The sequence below is a fragment of the Corvus brachyrhynchos genome, unplaced genomic scaffold (assembly GCF_000691975.1).
Source record: "Corvus brachyrhynchos isolate BGI_N302 unplaced genomic scaffold, ASM69197v1 scaffold33, whole genome shotgun sequence".
Lineage (NCBI taxonomy): Eukaryota > Metazoa > Chordata > Aves > Passeriformes > Corvidae > Corvus > Corvus brachyrhynchos.
The window spans coordinates 1,264,580-1,285,090 of record NW_008237254.1 but is presented as its reverse complement, the minus strand read 5'-3'; the positions used below and the strand labels follow the sequence as shown (position 1 = coordinate 1,285,090).

The 20,511-nt window shown below is 39.2% G+C and overlaps 1 long non-coding RNA gene across 3 annotated transcripts in view; it reads right to left on the bottom strand.

Annotated features, from left to right (window-relative positions):
- Positions 1 to 6,107: 6,107 nt before the first annotated feature.
- The window catches only part of LOC108445751, a 19,075-nt gene continuing 4,671 nt past the window's right edge, over positions 6,108 to 20,511 (bottom strand). Inside the window, exons 2-5 of one of the 3 annotated variants that reach the window (XR_001860715.1) lie at positions 16,580 to 16,639; positions 15,906 to 15,997; positions 14,660 to 14,986; positions 6,108 to 14,529 (exon numbers count right to left, since the gene is read on the bottom strand). This is a non-coding gene — a long non-coding RNA (uncharacterized LOC108445751). Of the gene's footprint in view, positions 14,987 to 15,905; positions 15,998 to 16,579; positions 16,640 to 20,511 lie in introns of all 3 variants that reach the window. The other 2 variants (XR_001860714.1, XR_001860713.1) reach the window with 2 other exon arrangements.

Here is a 20,511-nt window from a genome sequence, read left to right as displayed (position 1 = left end):
AAGAGTGTGGTGTGAAATCTTTTCCACTAATACTAAAACGGGTTTTAAAAAATACATTAATGTCAAAAGGCAGTGTAGAAATAACATAGGCCTCTTACAGGATACGGATGGTCACCTCACAAACAGGGACATAGACAAGGCAGAGACGTCTAATGTATTTTTATCCTCTGTCTTCACGAGAGATGATGGACCAAGGGGGTCTTAGTGCCCTGAACTGGAGGACCATGACTGCAAGAATGATCAACTCCCAGTGGACTTGTGCAGGATCTGCTGTTACAGCCGAAACCCTACAACTCCATGGGCCCTAATAGGCTTCATCCATACATCCTCAAATAGCTGGCTGGTGTCATTGCAACTTTCAATGATTTTTGAGCAGTCTTGGGCATCTGGAGAGGTCTCAAGTAACTGGAAGCTGGTGAACATTGTCCCAATTTTTAAGAACGGCAAGAAGGAGGACCCTGAAAACTACAGGCCTGTCAATCTGCTGTGGTTTAGGAATGGTACTCCCCAATTCAGTGCCTCCACTCAGACTCCTAAACCACACACTGCTCATTCAGTTCCCCTTCCCCTTCTTCTTCCTGCTTAGGCAGGATAGAGTTGAGAATCAGCAGCACAAAAGATGAAGAACATGGGTTGAGATAATAACAGATTACTAGAAACAGCAATGAGATAAAACGAACAGTAACAGCAACAATACAAAAAGTACACAAAAGAGAGAGTGATTCACATGCATAAGTGCTCACTGCAGGCCCTGAGACAATGAACAGTGACAGACAGCTTTCCCCCTCCATTACATTTGGGTTTTTTACAACAGGCAGGCACACCCTTCTTCTCCAGAGAGTCCCTCTACCTCTGCCTCCCCACAGTGACATTAGGTGATATAGGATAACATCCTGTCCTGGCCACACCCTTTCAGTTACACCCCCTCCCAGCTACTGCAAAAAAATTAACCCTGTCCTGGCCAAAACCAGGACAAAATCTCTCTTCTGTTCCTAGTAAAATCATGGAAAAGCTTATTCTGGGAGCTTTTGAAAAACACCTGGAGGACAGCACAGTCATCAATCACAGCCAACACAGTTTCATGAGAGGAAAAGTCCTGCTTATCAAACCTGATTTCCTCCTACAGCAGGGTAAACCACCTAGTTGAACAAGGGAAGCCAGCTGATGTAATCTTTCTGGATCTTGGCAAAGCCTTTCCAGACTGTCTCTCCCAGGATCCTTCTGGACAAGATGTCCAGCCCACAGCTGGATAACAGTGTTACACAATGGCTGAGCAACTGACTCACAGGTTGGACACAGAGGGTTATAGTGAATGGGGTGACATCTGAGTGGTGACCTGTCACTAGTGGGGTTCCACAGGGCTCTATCCTCAGACCTGTGCTCTTCAGCATCTTTATTAATGAACTGGAGAGAGGACTTGAAGGAACACTAAGTGTGACAAGACTAAATTGGGAGGAGCTGTCAAGTTGCTGGAGGACAGGGAAGACCTTGAGAGAGAGACCTTGAAAAATTAGAGTGATAGGCAATCACCAACTGTATGGAGATTAACAAGGGCAAGTGTCAGATTCTGCACCTGGGATGGGGCAACCCTGGATGTACAGACAGACTGGGGAATGAGAGCAGCAACGTGGAAACTGGGAGTCCTGGTCCCTGGCAAACTTAATTTGAGTCAGCAGTGCCTGGCAGCCAGGAGGGCCAGCTGTGTCCTGGGGGGCATCAGGCACAGCATCGCCAGCTGGGCAAGGGAGGGAATTTTCCTGCTCTGCTCTGCACTGGGGTGGCCTCACCTCGAGTCCTGGGGACAGTTTTGGGCACCACAACATAAAAGAGATATAAAGCTTTTAGAGATCATCCAAAAGAGGGCCGTGAGGATGATGAAGGATCTGGAGTAGAAGCCATATAAGGAGAGGCTGAGGTCACTTGGTCTGCTCAGCCTGGAGAAGAGGAGACTGAGGGGAGACCTTATCGCAGTCTGCACCGGGAAGTGGAGAAGCAGGGACTGATCTCTTCTCTCTGGCGACCAGTGACAGGATCTGAGGAAATGGCCTGAAGGTGTGGCAGGGGAGGTTTCAGCTGGATAGTAGGAAAAGGTTCTTCACACAGAGTCTTCACAGTGGAACAGGCTCCCCAGGGAAGTGGTAACAGCACCAAGCCAGTCTGAGTTCAGTAAGAGTGTTTGGACAATGCTTTCTGACATATGCCATAATTCTTGGGGCTGTGCTGTTCCAGGCCAGGAGCTGGACTCATTGATCCTGATAGATCCCTTCCAAATCAGTATATTCTATGATTTTATGATTCTATGATTCTATGGCTCTATGATTCTATGACCACCTTTCTTCATAAAAGAAAGAAGTAAATATATTTATACTGTAATAGCAATCCTTTTGCACATTTGGATTGTTAAAAACTAATGAGAAACCAAATATAACCATAATCCATAATTCTGAATCATATTAAGCCTGATGCAAATTAGATTAGTATAGAACTGGATATTCAATGGTATCCATTATAATAATGAGGAAAGACATGAAGCAAGGAGAAATCAGGCAGATATTCTGTTCCTTTTAACAAGTAAGACATAAAAATTAATAAATTAATGCAAGCTCACTTAAGTTTTTGAGTAAGGGGACTAATTTTTAAAACAATTTTAGTTTTATTTTAAATATAAATTAGGGTTTTGGTTGTGTGTTGTTTCTTTTTTCTCTTTTATTTTTGAAAAAGATCCATAATTTTTCCAATTTCAAACATTAAAAACAAAAAATAACCTCATTTAAAATGCTTTTTATGAATACAGGAGTGTTTCCTCTAAGGAAAGACAGGCTGCCCAGTTTAGCTGATCTGTTATCAGAATATGTCCCTGGATAGAGATAAATGAAATGTGTTGATTCTAACATTAACATCCATTGTTATGCTTTTAGAGAGCAGTCTGAAGTCACTACTGACACAACAGTGTATTCTATATCACAGGAAGGGACTGCAGAACCCAAAGTAGAGTTTCATTGATTCAAAAGACCAATAAAAAATAAAGTAGAGGAAACAGGATGGGAATCAAATATGAAGTTTGTCCTAAAATTTTCAGTGAAGATTAAATTCTCTCATGCATTGTGTGTGTAAGCCTTTAAATCCAGAGTTTATTTTAGTTTTACTGTATTTCCTCACTCCTCTAGCCAGCTGTTTTCTTTCATCTGGAAGAGGGCCAAGATGGAGTTTCTGTGGGATGCTCAGGAGCTGTAACTTAGTTTCAGGGCATAGTGGAAAGACAGTGTCTGATCTGCAAAATCACAGTGGCATAGATCATATTTTCTGTTGCCTGATTAGAAACTACTGAACATATTTTAGATTTTATGACTAGATTATGTTTCTTGAGACGAAAAGAAAGCAACAAAGAACATAAACCACAGGAAGCTGATGCAGGCTGTTCTGAAACTTTTAAGTCCATTGTCACTCTCAGGCAGTGGAACACCTACCTTAGTGGCAGGGATTTTAAATCTGCCTAGGCCAGGTTGCACTTATTTTTCTTGAACAGTCACATCAATTAATTCTAAATTCAGAATAAAGTTTTGGGTAGTTGGAGATTTTCTTCTTAACACAAGAGTGAAAAGTGAACTTGTGAGTTACACAAGAAAAACTGCCCAGTTGTGACAAAATGAATTCAAAGAGACAGTACTTTGGTTTTGAATTCTGCCCAGCAGTGAAGGAGAGTGTAAGATGCCAAATACTAAAAGTTGTATTCCTGGCAGGTCATAGATTTTTAGGGAGAGCAGTTTCAAGCCAAAAAATAGTTATGTTTGTGCAAACAGATGAGCTTCTCAGATGTATAAACAAGAATAATGACAAAAGCATTAACACTAGTACTTGTATTGTCACTGTATCTAGACAAGGCTATCCTTAGAATTATCCAAAGGTAAGGATCTTCCATAAAAACACAGAACAGAAATAGAAAATGAAAGAACTGACCATTATGAAGACTTTTCCTGTTTGGAAGAGCCTACAATACAAGCACGAGGAAGCAATAGATGAAGACAATGCACAGAGGAATTTGAGAAAACAATTACCCTGTACTGATCATTGTGATAAGCAGCAGACACAACACATGACTGCTCTAGCCATGTCGTGTCTTTGTAGGCACTGCTCCCAAAAAAAGGTTTTAAGGAAGGGTTTTAAAGCAAGTAAAGATATTACAAATCAAGCAAATCAAGCAAATCAAGCAAGCAGATACTACAAAGATATTCAATCTCCTGCCTTAATTGGGACCTCTGGAGTGAAGAAGTATGGCTGTATTCATTTGAGTATCCTGATATTTATTCATATTAGTGCAGTCTCTGACTTTAAAGTATAAATGAAGACAAAACTGCTTACAAAATCAGTATTTGCCTCAAAAATCCAGAAAACGCTCTCCTACCATAGAATTTTGAGTTACCAATAGGCACATAAATTAAAAGAAAAATCTAGTATTTACATGGCTATGTCAAAAAATCTGAAATGCTGTATTAACTTATTGTACATTATTGGGTAAGCAAGTCCCCAAAGAGACCAAAGTTTACTCTCCTGAAACCTGGTGCTGTGGTCCTGCTTTTTGCCCTTCACCCTTTTTGTAGGATCATGAACCCACAACCTTATGTAGCCAAGGCTGCCCCTGAGTTTCACATCCATGACTAGCTCTTCCTTCCTAATAAGTAGCAGGACCAGCAGAGCACCCTGCCTTCTTGGCTCCTCAATCACCCATCATTCACATGCTCTAGAAAATCTCTAAGACTGATTGAACCCTTTTGTTTTGTCCCTCCAAAAGATATCAGGGTGGTTGAAGTCCCCCACAATGACCAGGGCCTGTAAATGTGATGTTTCTTCCAGTCATCTGAAGAAGGCCTCAGCTACTACTTCCTCCTGCTAAGGAGATCTGTAGCAGATACCCACTGCAGCAGCAACCACACTGGTCTACCTGCTGACCCTCCTCCCAGCCACAAGCTCCCATCTGTCTCCTTCCCCATCCCTGGACAGAGCTCTGCGCACTCCTGCTACTCTCTCACATAAAGGGAAAACAATTCTTTGCACCTTCCCACTCTGGTCTTTCTAAGGAGCCTGTATCCAACTATTACAGCACTCCTTTCTTGGGAGCTCTCTTACTACACTTCCCTGATCCACTGACATAGCGTTATGACAGCACACAGACTTCTAACTCCTTTTGGTTTGTTTGGTTTTTTTGGTTTTGGTTTGTTTTGGGGTTTTTTTCCATACAGCATGCACTAGAGGCATTTCACAGATTTTATTAGAGGTGCGTGGCAAGGTTTTGGTAGCAGGGCGGTTACAGGGGTGGCTTCTATGAGAAGGTGCTAGAAACTTCCTTTATGTCCAACAAAGCTGGCTCTAAGATAAATTCACTGTTGTTGGCCAAGACTGAGCCTGTCAGCAATGATGGTACTGGTCTGGGAAAACAGAGCTAAGAAGGGGAAAAATTACTGCTCAACAGCAGCTGGGAGAGAACAGTGAGAATGTGAGAGAGAAACAATTCTGCAGACAGCCAGTTCAGTGCAGAAGGAGGGGCTGGAGGTGCTGCAGACACTGGAGGTCAGATTCCCCTGCAGCCCGTGGTGCAACCCATGGTGAGGCAGCTGTGCCCCTGCAGCCCATGGGGTCCACAGGGAAGCAGAGATCCACATGCCAGTTGTAGAGAACTTCATGCCAGAGCAGGGGAATGCTCAAAAGATTCTGTGACCTTGTGGAAAGCCCATGTTGGAGCAGGCTTCTGTCAGGATCTCTGACCCTACAGAGAGAGGAGCCCTCATTGGAGGAGCTTTGCTGTCAGGACTTGTGATCCATAGAAAGGGGGTCTCATTTTTGACTAAGCTGTTCATAAAGGATTGCACTCAATGGAATGGACCCATGCTGGAAGTTCATGAAGAATGCAGCCCACAGGGAAGACTCATTCTGGAAAATATGTGGAAGACTGTCTCTTGTGGCCCATGGGAAGGACTAACATTGGAGCAGTTTCCACAGGACTGTCTTCTGTGGGAAGAACTCCAGGCTGGAGCAGAAGATTCCAAGGTTCTTTCTTTACAGGTGTCAGAGACAACATGTTGATTCCAACATGTAAGACTCCACAACTAATAAAGTTGTAAAGTGGGTATGTTTATTGCAGCACTGGATGCATGGGAGGTAGCCCTCAAAAACCATGTGTGCCCTCCATGGTGTTCAGCTCGATATATATCTGATTACACGTTACATATGCATTAAATTATACCATATGCCTATACATATTCATTGTCGGTCCCTGCTTCATATTATAATTAGCTCAGACATCATTAGCATTTTGGCATGCCGGTACAGTGCCACCTGGTGGTCGTGGGCTGGGGTCTCAGGGATGAAGTAAGGTCTTCCTCTGGTGAAGTAAGTAGTCTTCCTCAGGTTCAAACTTTTCACCTTGCTCTCTTGCACTGCTCACTGAGTTCCTGGTCCAATTCCAAGCCTCAAGGCTGGTTTGAACTGGTTTAGGGTCCGAAAGCAGGATCTTTTGGTCACAGTTTCTTCCTCTTACCAATGGTCTGGCATCTTACCCTTATTCTCCCCTGCATCCCTCCCTTTTACCTGGCCCACATAATAAGTATTGAACAAGCGATACACATTGTTTAGCAAGCAGCTGCAAAATTAAGCAATACCAGCAATTTCCACAATCAGCAATTAACTCTTAAAGCCTAAGCTCCCTGTATCAATGTGATGAACTGACCACAGCTCCCATTCCTGTTCCCGTGCACTGCTTAGGGAAAAAAGGAGGTAGAAACTTTGGGAGTAAAGCTAAGTCTAGGAAGAAGAGAGGGAGGGGGAGAAGGTGTTTTAAGATTTTTTTTTTATTCATTATGATTATTTTATTCTCATTTGGTTGTCAAAAAATTAATACCACAAGTTAAATCTGTTCTGCCCATCACAGTAGTTGATGAGTGATCTATCCATCCCTGCCCTTATCTCAACCATTTGTTATATTTTTCTCCCTCTGTCCAGTTGATGAAGGCAGTGACAGGGTGGCTTTTGGTGGGCATTTGACATCTAACCAGGGTCAAACCACCACAGAGAGTCACCCAATTGTGCTGACTACTGAATACAGGCTTGAGAGCTCTCCCAAGAAGGTTATTTTTGAGACACTTCCTTCTTTTCATGCCTGTTCTCAAACAGATTGCATTTCACTCCTGTTTTGTTAATTACTGTGTCCAGTTCTGCTCCCATCACCCCAGGCCTTTGGCTTGCCTACTCCACACACAGCTTCCTTACTTGCTGGGAAACCTCTCCCTCCCCAGTTATTCCTATTTGAAATCTCTCCCTACCAAGTGTCTTACAAACCATACCAGGCTGCTGACAAAGGTAGATTTGTCCTACATAGTCAGGTGGATCTCATCTCTTCCAAACAGCTATTGATCCCAGAAGTGGGTTCAAAAAATACTATCATTCTCTTTATTTTCAGCTTGAAATACTACACACCAGCTTCACTAGCTCAAAGACTCTTCTAAACCCTTCATGTCATTTTCAGACAATACAAGGAGTTTTGGTTGATTCATTAAATTTACAATATGGATGTCCTTCTCAGGTTTCTTATGCAGCATAACTATTACTCTGTATAAAATATTAAGCAACCGAATCGTTAGTTTTAAAGGAGATATTGGTTCTACGATTACCTCTGTTCTTTCAGTAAACATTCTTGAGATCTCAAGTATTCATTCTCAAACACATAGTTTCCACTGTAAAATGATGGTATGCAATTACCACATGCAAAGAGCCTCTGGGAAACTCATTACAAGCACAAAATGTATGAGACATTGATATCTCATCTTGGTATGATGTGATCATTAAGATTACAGAATTCCTATAGCCAAACTTAAATAAAGACATAAAACTCCACATGCAGTTTTATTCACACATCCAGATTCTTCCAGCAGACTTAGATGCAAATAAAACTAAGCTTATATTTTTGATCAGGGTAGCCACCTATGCTTTTCCCATCAGAAATAATTCTACATAAGCTGGTGAAAGGATTAGGTTCCCTAACATGCCGCTTTTCCTTTAATCTATCTTTATTACAATTGTTATTGTACTTCCAATAAAATCAGTTGGATTTTCACTGGTATAGTAAAAGAAGCAGAATCAGATCAATTACTTCAGCAGCCCTCTTAACCTTTGTAAACTGCAGCTAAGCATACAGTGGGCAGGGGAGATGTTACAAGGCTTTGAGGTGACCTGGAGCAGAGTGATGCTGTTCAGAGCACACAGCACACAAGTGCCAGGCTGCCAGAGCCTTGAGGAAGATTTACCTCTCCTACACATCTGAGCCTGCCAAGCCTGCAGTCAAAGGCAACTTTACGCAGCTTTTATAAATATGGGAGACCAAATGGCAAAATGGTAAGCTCAGGGGACACAGTGTTGCTGTAGCAAAAAGCCCTATGTCCCATCTACCACTGCCATCAGCTTTGCAGCTGGAGAACTTCAGTTTAATCCTCACACCAAGGTTTACCAGTGCCTTTGAAAAGGATGTCTGTATGCAAGCTGCTAACAGAAAGAGGAAAGGCTCCATCCAACTGAGATGTGGCATGAAGTCAACATTTTTTGAAACTGATGCTACTTCTGCTAAGACTACAGCAGGTTTCAAGTCTCTCAATATTTTGATGAAAATGAGCTGTATTTTCTTCAGAAACAAAGGGATTCTGAGTGCTTTAAAGAAAATATAAATTTACAGCTGTTGTGCATCTTGAACCAGGTGCCTTTCATCAAAGGGCTGGTTTCCTGATAGAATTTAAAAAGCTTTTAAAGAGGAGGACGTTGTTGCTACTTAAAATACACTGTAGATTTTGCTACAGGTGTTTGTTTTTCCATTTGTTTTTCTTTTTTTCTTTTTTTCCCCTGATTCCTTTGTCATTCCTTTCTGTCAGTGGCTGGTCATTCCAAATTTAGCTACCAGCAGTCAAAGGCAATGGTCAAAAACTGGCTCACACCTGCAAATCAGGTAGTGATCCTTCCCTTTTGCAGATTATTTTCCTCCTCTTCTCCACCCTTTCTTCAGCCATACTAAGCATGCCTGTTTGACAAAGGAGTACTGAATATTGATTTTCAAGCTAAGTTTTTTACAGAGTGAAAAAATTAAGATTCAATCAGAACAGTAATTTTTTTAACATGTCTTTTTTAATGTGCTAATGGCATCTGAGTAGAAATCATGTCCACGTAAGTCTTTGGATTTGCTGAAATTTTTATGACATTTGCTATCAGATGCAGGAGCTAGCTGAACTTTGAATAGAAGAAGTGTCCTACTTTTAAGCAAACCAGCTTTTTTAAATGTAAAGAGGTCAGCCTTCCAAGAGATGCCTAGAAGCCAAACTCAGCTAAGGGCTGCTTAGTGTGCTTAAGAAAATTAAGGCAGAGTGACTGTACATGTAATACTTCAAGAAGTTTCTATTGCTATGACCATTTCCCATTGTAGCTAGACATAACAGGAGTGCTTAAAATGGCAGGAAATTGCATTGTGTTATGACATGCAAACCATTACCTGGTGTAAGCCACTGTCTTGTGTATGATTTCAGTTTCACCCTCCATAAGTTGTTACAGAAGGATTTGCCATTGCCTGGAGGCTAGAAAGTTTGAAACAACCAAAGGTTTAGATTAAGTATGGCACATCCTTATACCCAGGGCTTTGCAAAGATATTTCATCCAACCTTCAGAAAAGTGCCTCTAGCCCTTGAAATGATAGTCAGATTTGTTTTTCTTACACTCTGTGGGGATTAGGCTTCTCTTGAAGTTCTCTGCTAAGGAGAGACTTTTGCTATCTTTCTGATCAGCTTAAATATGAATTTTTCCTTTATTTACTCTTCTTAATCATAATTTTCTTTGTATGAATTGAACATTGTATGCAAACTTGCTCAACTGCTAAGGGTCAATCTTCAGCAAAGACTTAAAAGGCACACCTCCTTAGTAACTCAGCTTTCTTATTTTTAGTCTGAGAACTTTGCTTACAAACTTTGTTCCTGCATTTTAGGAACTTTAAATTATGATCTCTGCTTGCAGATCTGTGACTTTGCCTAAGACTTTTTTTCTTTCCCCTCCTGTTCCTAGGCAATTGCTGTAGCTGTCAGCACATTACCAGGTACCTAGGGCAGTAGCTAGCATCTCAGACAGCTTCTTAATGAAAGACCCATGCTGATCCTTCCATTTATGCATTAGATCATTGACTGATCTAGGACTCACTCTAGACCTGCCAGGTACAGCAATGTTATTTTAATCCATTCCCAGAAATGAGCATTCACAGTGCAAGAGCCCTCTAACATGGTGCACGCTGCACCACTTTTTCCAAACATACAGCAGCGTCCTAAATTACTAAGTTTATAAATGTAGGTTTCTGAGGAAAGGTATTACAACAAATATAACCTTTCAGCAGAACCATGGTGTCCACTCGCAAACAATCAGGGAGCACACAGGAAGATGCATATGTAAAAGATAATTTCAGTCTTTTATTCAAGAGTGGATAAATCCCAGGACTGCCTTCTAAAATAGGGTTAAATTCAGCTTTAAAGGCATAACTTTGCACCAGCATCACTCTTATCAAAAAAACCCCATTTATATTTTCATTATAAAGTTTAAATTCATTTGATTGATAGCTAATTACAATGCTTGTGGTACAAGAAGAAAGGACACTACAACTGTGCATTTATTTTCATCTGGATAAGCATAGGGGAGGATTGTTCCAGAGTGCTGAATGCACGTCAGACTGGACAAGTTTGGTGTATCAAGCCAATGCTTGTGTGTGTGTGGTTGCAGGTGGGTCAGGCCTTGCTTCTGCTGAGCCAGGGCCCTGCCCCCAGACCCCCCAGCCTAGGAGAGCTGTCAGTCAATCAATCAATCAATCACACAGCAGGGGCAGTGCTGACCCAGCTCCTGACTGGCCAAGTGACCAGAAGTCCCACCTGAGGGACAGGCCCATGAAGGACCAAATGTTTAAAAGGGGTTGACTGTGAAGTAGCCATTCATCTAGACCCTGCCTTCTCCTGGTGTTTCTAACTCATGCTGGAACCCTAGGAGTTGGTAGCCGTGTGTGTGTTTTTCTGTACCTTTTCTGTCTTTCTCTCTCTTCTCCTAATTCTCTTTTTCATTGAACATTTTTGAGTAACTTAGTATTTTATGGGTTTAAGGGCTTCTAAGTTGAATGGGCTAAGTAAATGCTAAATTAATGCTAAGTAATGTTAAAATAAGTGCTTTATATTGAATTTGGTGTTGTATTTAGTCCTTTGCTAAAGTTTTCTTAATTTGCTATATTTTTGCTAGAAAACTTTTGTGTGATGTTTAGCTCTTGAGAAAATCTGGTTGGTATTTCTTCTTTGCGTCTACGCAAAGCAAAAGAACCTTGGTTTAGCCCATACATTAAGTGTCCAGGGTGTAACAATGTGCAACATATTTACAGGTCTTTCTTCAAATCAAAAATAAGTATTTTTTTGTGTGTGTTTTTTCCTTCGTTCCATTGTGGATGTAGTTCACTACTAATGTAAAAGAAAACGATTTTTCTACAAATATAAGCCAATAACTATGCCTTCCAGGAAATGTTCATTAGGGATTTACTCTATTTTTATATTTCAGTTTTGTGTGTATATATGTGCATAATATTCACCTGTGTACTTTTCTGCCTTCATTTCTTTATATCTGACTTTGAAGAAACTTTTTTTTTACTTATTTCTTTTGAACTATGTTCATCCTCTATCATAACAGTTGATTGTCCCAATTCCATGTGATAGTTTCTGTGTATGGCTCCTATACATCAGTAATGTAAGGAAATGTTCTCGTTTGTTTAATGGCTTTCTGCATTCCTCAGTGATTTCACTTGTATATGGTGAAAGTTTTGCCCCACTGGTATTAGCAGTATTAGCACTGGCTCTTAAACTAATCTGTAACTGAACTGAAACTGTGACCTATCTTCCTTGGACACTTTGCAATGTTTTTGTCATTCTTTAATATTAAGCAGATAGCAAATCTCTGTAAAGTTGCAGAAATAAAAATTATGCCTTTGTGGAGGCAGCTGATCACTGATTTCAGTGACCTCAAGATTTCACACAGTATTTTTAATGCTAGGGCTTGAAATCACACCTCAGCTGTAAACATTCATATTTCCTCAATGGGTTGAAAATGAAGTGCTGAGATAACAACATTTTATGGCTTCACAAATGCTCTCAATGGATCTTAAAATTTGCCTTTTGGCTGGGCGAATATAAAAACTATATCAAATTCAAAAGAGGAGCCTATAGTTCTTTGAAACAGAACTTTACTTTGACAAAAATAACAAGCACACTGGGACTCATAACAGATTTTAACACTGAGGTTTAAATAATATTCAGATTTTTAGGTATACATGTGTATTTTACCTAGTCAAGCAAAGCCATATGTATATCTATCTGACTGTAAGCATGGTGGTCTGACCTCAGCTGGTGGCCAACTCCTTGTTACTGCTGTTCCCGCAAGACAGACAGGGATAGGGGAGAGAGTATACAGGGAGTAAGTCTGACAAGGTAAACAGGTCCAAAAAAAAAAAATTTTGAAAAACCCAGCTCCCTAGACAGCAAGACAAACCCCCCAAACAAACAAAACTTATACAAAAACTACAACAACAAAATAAAAACAAAACCAGGAACAAACAAACAAACCCACACACAGAAAGAGAGAAAGCAACTTGCCAGCAATGGCATTGTCAGGACTAAAATTCACTTGCCAGTATTTGTCAAAGCACAACTCTGATGAACACTAATCCCAGGGAAGGAAATTTAAAAACATATATGTAAAAATGTATAAGGTGTGGTATATAATGAATGAAGTGACATTATCTAATAAGTATTGAGATTCAAGCAGTTTTGCAGAAAAATGTCTCCAGTGGCTGTTCTCATTTAATTGGTACCCTGTCCCCAGTGTTTTGTCTATAAATCATGGGCCCAGGTACATTTTTAAGGGTACTTATCAGAGCTACTTTCAAATTGTTGCAAATTTCTTCCTTGAGTTTTTTCTTTCCCTTTTGGAACATAAAACAAATGACCAATTAGTTTCCTATTCTGGAGAAAAAAAAAAATCTGAGAACCTCTGTGCCACCTGCCTGAAGCAAATTTGCACTGTTGAGTTATATCAGTGGATTTTAAACTTAAAGTAATGGCATACCCTTGACCACAGCAGCATGAATGGCTCAGCTAGAATTGTAAATGATTTTTGTATGTTGCCAGTAAGACATGTCAGTATATCACACTGTGAAAAACGAACGTGAATTTGTGACAAACTTGCTGCTGCTGTCAATCAAGGATGGTTTTGTGTTACAATGAAGGCACAATTTGGATGTGTCATACTGTTCTGAAAATGCTAGGTGGAATATAAAATACTGGGCAGAAATGGAAAATGATCAATTAGCCATATTGCTTGAAACCATTAAATAAACATCAGCAAATTGAGGAAATCTGTAAGGATGACTTTCATCACAGTTTATAGTTAGTGTTTATGGATTCAGATAAAATGACAGGTAATGTAGTAAATTTATACAATGCCATTTATTAAGGTTCTCATTTTCATATTGTCTGAATAGCATATCATAAGTCTCATTAGCTATTTTACACTCTCAGATTTTTATTTAGAACAAAAATGTAAGTTTTAACTTAATTATGCATCCATGAATCATGGCATGCAACATTTCTGAAGGATTCCTTTAGTGCAGAAGGACCACTACAGGATCTACACATCATTTGAAAGGTTTTGTGGAGTGTCACTGCTGTGATATTAAAGGGAGCAGGTCATGCCTGAACTATGGTTGATAGAGACATAGACTGGTAAAAAATTCTTTAAGTATCTCATAACATTCCATCATTCAGGAATAGTTGAGGACAGATGTTTTCCATCCAACTGATAGTATTTTCACACTGCTTTCATTAAGCTGTCATTTTAAAAACTGCTTCAATTCGAGACCCCTTCCTGCTTTGTTAGTCTTAATGTATCCCTCTGCACCTGGTATGACGGGAAAGGTTGCCTTTGTTGTTGTGTATAAATTTACTAGAAATTAGAGCAGACTCACAGACACAATTACCTACACTAAGTCTGAATGTAATCATGCAGTACCAACAGGTTTGGGCAAGAACAGTCTTAAGAATTTACACTTACTTATGGTCTAATCTGAAAAGCTTTATAATGTAGTAAGGCATTGTGAATTCAAACATTTATGCAACTTTGATTTGAAGGAATCGGTAACTTTAATTTACTAATGCTGTAAAACACATTGTTCACTGAGCACAGAAAAGGGATGCTTCAGCTTATCCTGAACAGACATAAAACAAGATTCAAAAGCAACAGTGATTTAGAAAGTACAGAAAATAAATGTATATAATTAAACCAAATAAACCTTTAGAAAGTTTAGGAAGGTGCAGACACTTGGGTCTCAAAGTTTGAAAAAGCTGTGGATGTAAATTTTTCTTCCAGAAATTCCATTTTGTTTTTCTTGGTCTCAGACATCTTCTGTTCTTGTAAAATGCAGCACTGAGGAGCTATAAACTTATAAAGGCAATAAAATATGTTTCATAAGAAAAGAGTGTTTTCAGAACTTGTGCTACAAAACAAGAAATGGGAAATTACATCATATACATTCAGAACAGCAACAGCAACAACAAAAGAAATGTCTTACTTCTTGTTCATGAAAATGTAGAATAACTTGAAGTAAATCACAAAGTTTTGACAGGTTTAGAAGTGTCTCCTTACATCCCTGAGATCAGAACACAGCTTAAAGTTTCATTCCTTGTTGGAAATCAGAGCTGCCCACTCATGCATACCTACATGTGAACAAGGATGAGAATGGGATGGCATTACCTTCCTTCTTACAGTCACACTGAAGCAGGGCTGTTGGAGAAACTGGGCACCTGGTCTCTCTCTCTAGATATGTTTCCAGCAGAGAGCCACATGCTGTACCTTGATTGTGATGCTACCAGGTCACATCCTGCAGCAAATGTCTGATCTGCAGGATAAGGTAACCTTAGTCCAGCAGCAGAAAAGTGCAGAGGACTGCGCAGTTCCCTAATATATGTCAATAAATTTATATGCATCCAGCTGTTTTTAAAACTGTCTATGGATAACTGTGGAGGGGCTGGGTGAGGCAAGATGGGGGCAGGAGAGGAGGGAGGGGGAAAAAAGCAAAAAAGGAAATTAAAAAAGTTTAACAGGAAACATTTCCTTTTATATCTGGCTTCTATTCCTATAAAAAAAAAAGGTGAATGAATACCAAGGATCCCAACCTAGTCCCAACTAACTTGATAAGCACTTCTTTTGTGCTACAAGGAGTGATGACCACAGTATCCTGTCTCATATGAGTATTCTGGGGATGTATGGATTTTAAGAAGCGCCAGATACTTTGATAATGAGGAATCAAAATTTTAAAAATATAATAAAATTCAGGCTGTTGATGAGAAAAGGACTTCCTGAAAATGGTCTCCTAGTTTGTTAATATTTTTGTCTAAAGCACTTGTTACTTTTCACAATTTAACTGCAATGGGCCTTAACATCAGTGTTGTTACCTGTGTAGAGAGCTGATTAAAGGGTGATAGCTCACTTTTACTATCAGTTGTACACCATTCCACTAGGTCATTTCCCCACCCTGTTTGCCACAGATTGAAAAAAAGACTTGAGAACAGACTTACAAGATGAAAATCAATTCTGAGTGTTTATCTATTACATTAATTTGCTTAAGGCCAGCATCTGCTTCACTCTTGAGAAGTATGATCTGCTGGAACTCTTCTCCCATGTGTAGCCTGAACAAATTAATGTTCTTGGGCTCAAAAATTTGGACAGTCTTGCACAGACTTCATAAATACTTTCCATGTCTGTGCATTCATAGCAAATGTAATATTGCATTGCACATTATTCCAACAAATACTTACCCACAGAATAATTTAAAAAAAGGTTTTGCAGTAGCTTAGCAACCAGTAAAATCCTCTAATATCCATGCAGAGAGTATTTATTAAATCTTCTCCTGTAGAATTACATGAAAACTCTTTAATACAAAAAGAAACAAAACCTGATTTTAAACCTTCTTAATAAGACTAAACATTAATTGAATTTCTCCCATCTTTGAGTGAATAGAATGTGTAATTATTGATTGTCATGTATTCTTTCCAGGAGTGCTTTAGTGTGATTTTTAATACATATCTCTATTTTACAATTAATTTTTGTCATTTTTCTCCTCTTTTAAAGTTAAAATTCTTTCATACAATCCAATTTTACAGAAAGTTTTTACATTCTGTCTTTATTCCCACTTCAGTATTTTTATCAATATTTTTACCTTTTCTTTGAACACATTCAATTACACTATATGGGGCTTACTTAATACCATATCTTTTATGTTGCAGCAGAGAGACTTTAATATATGAGGTTCTAAAGCTTAATAATTTCTTTCACACAGCATTTCTTTCATTCCATGTAACATAAGTTTCACTGATGGCCATAATTTGAAAACCAAGTTATTGTCTCCTTTCTTCACATCCACAATTATTTCAGAGTTCCACAATGTAATATTCCATTATTTGGATTAAATGAAGTAACATTAATTTCTCACCTCACAGTTCATCTGTATGTGATGATTCACACACTGATTAGTTACACTAGGCACAAGCATCTGAAATAAGAAAAAACTGCTTTTCAATTTATGATTTTTGCTTTTCCTTAGAACTTTAATAAAATTTTGAACAGGATTAATTTGTTCTGTGTGTGCTGCATTTATGTCCCTTAGTCTGTCACTGGCACACAGCTGACTTGCAGCTTCCACGTTGCAGAAAATACAGGTCAGGTTATTCATACAAATTTGTCCAATTATGAGTGTTTACCCTCATCCTATTTGACATACGATGACTGAGAAAAACTTTATTGTCCTTTACACAGATGTGCAAATAAAAATGGCTCAAATGATCCAGTTTGCAGTAGAAGTAAAATGAAGGTCTAAGTATTCTGAGATGAGCTTTAAAGAAGGAGGGGCTGAAAAAACATACCTCAGTAATATTCTGAATGGCTGAGATGTGTATTCTTTTCACTGCATTAACTGTTGTGAATCTGCTTTGCTGAGAGTAAAGCTCTGTTCAGACCTCTTGTCAGCATTTTAGGACAGCACACTTTTTATGGACCTGCTCGTGCCTCATCATAATGTCACACTGCTGCTGCCATTCAAGACTTGCATGTCACGTTGACACCTCAGCTGCACCTTTTAAACTATTTTGGAAGGAAATGGGGCTTCACATACCTTTGAGATGTTTATGCCCCCCACCCAGTGTACTACAGAAAAGTCAGCCTAAGTCGGAAGTCGAAGAGCAAAGTGTAGCTGACTAAAAGTTGTGGCACTGGGAGAGGATCCTCATGAGGGTATAGAGTTTGGACCTTATATTCTGTGAAGAGTATAAAGAGAAATATGTTCCATTTGAAACACTGACACTGCTTCTTTCAGTCTTGTCCCTGTATTTCTAGAAAGAAAACCACATAAGGCAATTTGAATTAAAGTAGAAATGTTTTTCAATACAATAAAATATGCAACTCAGTAGCAATTACAAGCACTTTGGTGGTACAGAAAAATTTAAGGTGGGACAAACTTAGACCTGGTTTTCAGCATGTGACTGAGGCTAAAATGCTTAGTGAGTTCCTATGTTTTGTATATTCATTCACTTTAGTTCCCAGCAGACTTTGAATAAATTGCCAAATTTCACTTCTCATTTATATGCCTCTCCTAATAGGATTCAGCAAATAATCAATTGGGATAACTAAATCAAAGCTGATTCAAGGCATGTACAAATTCCCATTTTACATTTACATAACCACAGTTGGTTTTGTATTATCTATTAATTCTGTTGTTGCATCAGTCATCCCTGTGAAGCCCAGGTAACTTGCTTAGTTGCATGTGTTGAACTGGGTGATTCTTTTTTAAAGCTTTAAATGATATGAAGGAAATGTTTTCTGTGTGTATTGTTTAAGACAGAAAAAAATGTCCTTTCTTACCAGGTCCTAGTAGCTGAAATGGATTAAAGTGTCCCATTTATTATTAATTCAATTAGTGGTCACCATTCAGGGAAAGGCTGATAGGTGCTTCTTGAGTAAACATCTGCCTTAAACATTAGTCTTTATTTAGCTGTATGCTATCAGTTTTCTCTTTTGCTTCACAGTTGTGCTGACTTCTCTGTAACAGCCCACTGTGGTTTAAAATGGTATTCTGAATTTATTGCTTCCACCAAAATCCTCCAAACCAAGCACCACTCACTCACACACTCCTTCTTCCCTCTCCCTCCCCTTTGCGGCAAGTTGAGTGAGAACTGGAGGCCCAAAAGGTGAGGATCATGGGTTGAGATATGAACAATTTACTGGAAACAGCAATAAGGTAAGAAAATGAACAGTAAGAGCAACAATACTAATTACAAAAGTGTACTAGAGAGAGGCAAGTGATTCCCATGCAAAACACCCACCATGGAGCCTGACCTGACCAGCAGCACCCTACCCTGACCCATAAGAGAGATCTTACTGCGGTGACTCTAAGTTTTGCAGTACTGTTATCTACTGTTGAACAGAGACAAAGAAAAAAAATCTTCAGTCTTCCCATCCAGAAAACAGGCTTACTATGACCTTCATGTTAGCAATCCTTATGGCAGTGCTATTTTTATCTTAACTTGCAAGGGTTTTGCAGAGAACATAAATAAATGCATAGCAATTAAAAATCAAGTCCTAACAGCAGTTAACTCAGATTGTCACATAAAATGCAGGAATCCTAGCTGAGGATTCCTGTAGGAGCCAGATGATTTGTGGGTAGGTGGACACTTCAGGTAGCATTTTGTTAAAAGCTGGTATTAAAGGTTGAGTCCAAGCACTAATCCCAGTGCCAATACTGTAACTGATTGGCAGAATTTAGCCATAGAAAGTGGATTTCTTTAATTTCATCTAACTAAAACTAGAGACTATGTCATCAATTACTTAAGACTAAGACTGAGTGTCCAGGAAGTCCTTAACTATTTAATGATTTTCAGTTTACTGACATTTGCTAATTGTGCAGGTAAAATATTTAGGTAAAACAGAATGTAAATGGTTCAGATCAGGGTAAAGATACTAATAAAAATATTTAATTAAACATTAGTATGGTTCACAAATTCATTTACAAAGATCTGAGGATCCAGTGTTTGCTCTCAGATAAACTGAGTCAAAGGCAAAACCTTCTTAAGTGTCCAATTTGCATCCAAAACAAGATGAATTGAAAGACAGATGCTCAGACATGCTTGAACTACATCCAAATTAACCTCATCAGATCAAAGGAAGAGAAAGTGTCATAACTGGTTTCTAAAGTAATGCATCTTTAGAAAGGAGACAAACCTTTACCTTTTCAAATGATTCTGCAACTTCCTAAATACTCTGGGAAAGCAGAAGAAATGTATCTACAAGATACACAAATTAAAGAACACAATATTTTAACATCCTTTGAAAAGAAGAAAAATACAGTTCTGTAACTTTTCAGAAAGAGGATACAACAATGTTTTGATGCTTATGGGTGTAAACAGGTACTTTCTGGATGTGTGTTTCCCTCTCATTTTAACCATTTCGTTAGAAACTTGTGTCAGTCAGTTTGCATATCTGATATTTCCTTTTGAAAGATAACTCTGCTTTGCCTTTTCTGTAAGAGCAGCCCTGTTAAGTGGCTGTTTTCACACTCCTGAAACCACCAGAAAACAGTAGCCTACAAGAAAACATTGCCTGAAACCATCCAACAGCTTGTCCCAGAAGCTAGCAGGACAGGATTAATGGAACACTTTTCCACCGGTGGTATATTCCCCATAGCCAGGAGAAATAATGTGAGAGAAAGATTACCATTTTCTTCCTTTCTGTTTGAGATAACTCTTAATCCTGTTTGAATCATTGGAAACTGGGAGGTTTACAAAGGCTGAGAATCTGGTGGTCAAAGTCACTGTCAGATATCTTGCTATCAGCATGACAGTGTTAAACCACACTAAGAATAAACTGTTATTCCTGTTAGCTTTTAATTTAAATGGTGCACTCTGTTTCACCTAAAAAAATAAATAAAAGGGGGAAGAAAGCACCAGTTTTGATGCACAACATCTGGGATTTGTAGTAGGCTAAGTTATACAAGTAATGGATTAAAGTTGCCCTGGTTTCAACTGGGATAGAGTTAATTTCTTCTCAGTACCTGATCCAATGCTGGTTTTGCATTGGGTATGAGCATAGTGTTGATAACACACTGATGTCTCAGTTGTTCCTAAGTAGCGTTTATTCTAAATTGTCATGGGTTAGCAATCCTGGAAGTGATGTTCTTGCAAAGAAGTGCTTACAGCTTCCTCTGTGACTTGACAGAACCTATCAGCTGGCTAGTTTGAATTTGGACAATTTTTTAAGCCACTTAAAATTTTCACTGCCTCTGTGGTCCACATTTAAGAATGGACAAAGCCCGGGGGACCTCTGTCCTGTTTCTGGTGCTGGGACAGGTAGCTGCAGGGCCTGTACAGGGCCCGG